The sequence below is a fragment of the Sinocyclocheilus grahami genome, unplaced genomic scaffold (assembly GCF_001515645.1).
Source record: "Sinocyclocheilus grahami isolate Dianchi unplaced genomic scaffold, SAMN03320097.WGS_v1.1 scaffold2032.1, whole genome shotgun sequence".
Taxonomy (NCBI): domain Eukaryota; kingdom Metazoa; phylum Chordata; class Actinopteri; order Cypriniformes; family Cyprinidae; genus Sinocyclocheilus; species Sinocyclocheilus grahami.
This window is the reverse complement of record NW_015507211.1, coordinates 25,489-26,906: the sequence shown is the minus strand read 5'-3', so window position 1 is coordinate 26,906 and position 1,418 is coordinate 25,489. Positions and strand designations below refer to the sequence as shown.

The window sequence follows — 1,418 nt, the reverse complement described above, 5'->3', positions numbered from 1 at the left end:
GCTTTAAAACTGTGGCCAAACAGTAGTTTTATAATGTAACATGTATATCTCAAATATGAATATTGCACAGCAGTAGAGTGAGTGGTGTTTAATGTTGTGGTACTGACGGTGTTCATGTGTTGGGTTTCTCAGGACGGATCTGGAGGACTGGCTCTCGTCCTGAACGCTAAACACATTCCCTGCTCTACTCACACGCTGAAATGCATTTAATAACCGGAAGTCTAACACGGGCCCTTCTGGCTCCCACTGTGAGGAATCACTAATCAAGAAGATGCACCTTCAGCAGTCTGGATGCTTCAGACACGTTATCCTGGAACCTAGAAATACCACTGAATTAAAGCCTGAATAATTAAATCAGTGTGACTTCTAAATGTTTTGTTTTTCTTTTCTTTTTCTCATATGAAACATAATCGATTAAAACAGGCCAGAGCAACAATATCAGACATTATTAAACTTATTGAATAAAATGTCCAGAAAATGACCAACGTATGCATTCGTGCTTATTTTAAGGAAGCAAGTCATACAGTGTGACGTGAGGACGAGTGACCTATTTTAGGACCATTTACTTTTTTGTATTATACAAAATTTATAATGTTTTATAGTATTGTCACATAAAAAGGTCACAAAAAAGTTTTCACTTCTGGTTGAAATCCAATGAATTTGTTTGTTTATTTTTATTTTGAGGTTTTTATTAAGAAAGAAAAACACGCAGTCAATGAGTTTTATAAAACAAAACTATTTGGATGCTTTACAGTAATGAAATCAAAACGAATGTAATGAAATTTGGTTCTTTGCAATGTTACATTAAGAAGTAAACTTGTATTTTAAAATATAGGAAAATGTAAAAAAGTTTTTCTTTCTTGTTAAAAAATAAAAATGCTGTACTACAGTGCTTTAAATGAGTGACCGTTTGAGAGAGGAATGTGTTTAATGGTCACAGAAATCATGACGCAGAAGCTGTTGAATAAAACAGCTTGAGTTTCAGATGAAAGAAGGGAGCGGCGTGAGTTTGAGATGAAGGAGTGGCGCCCGCTCGGGACTCAAACACTTCCGGAGGCTAGATTACACTCGTCCAGTTTTTCTCAGGGCCGCTCGATCTAACGCTGCCCGTTGTTGTGACCTATTGTCTTGTCTGGAGTCTCGGGGCATCAATTATTCCTCGCCGTTTCTATCGACTCGAAGAACAAAACCAAGCCTGAAGCAAAACGAGGGCCGGAGACGCGGGGCGGGGAATGAATGAAGGGGCCGTGAAGCGCTCCATCATGTGCTGCGCTGGGCTTTGTGCTTCTGTGGCACGGGGTCCATCTCCAGAAATAATCGGAAGCATTTCAAGGGGTCTCGGCTGGCCTGAGACCAGCGCTCTTTGTTTTTACTGACCTTTTAGTGGATCGTTTATACGTGGACTTGTCGTGTCAGAA

General features: G+C 39.9%; 1 long non-coding RNA gene across 1 annotated transcript in view; it reads left to right on the top strand.

The window, feature by feature from the left end:
• The window catches only part of LOC107573779 (uncharacterized), a 3,662-nt gene extending 3,181 nt beyond the window's left edge, over window positions 1–481 (top strand). The window contains exon 3 of the long non-coding RNA XR_001607566.1: window positions 133–481. This is a non-coding gene — a long non-coding RNA (uncharacterized lncRNA). The remainder of the gene's footprint in view (window positions 1–132) is intronic.
• The last annotated feature ends 937 nt before the right edge of the window (window positions 482–1,418 follow it).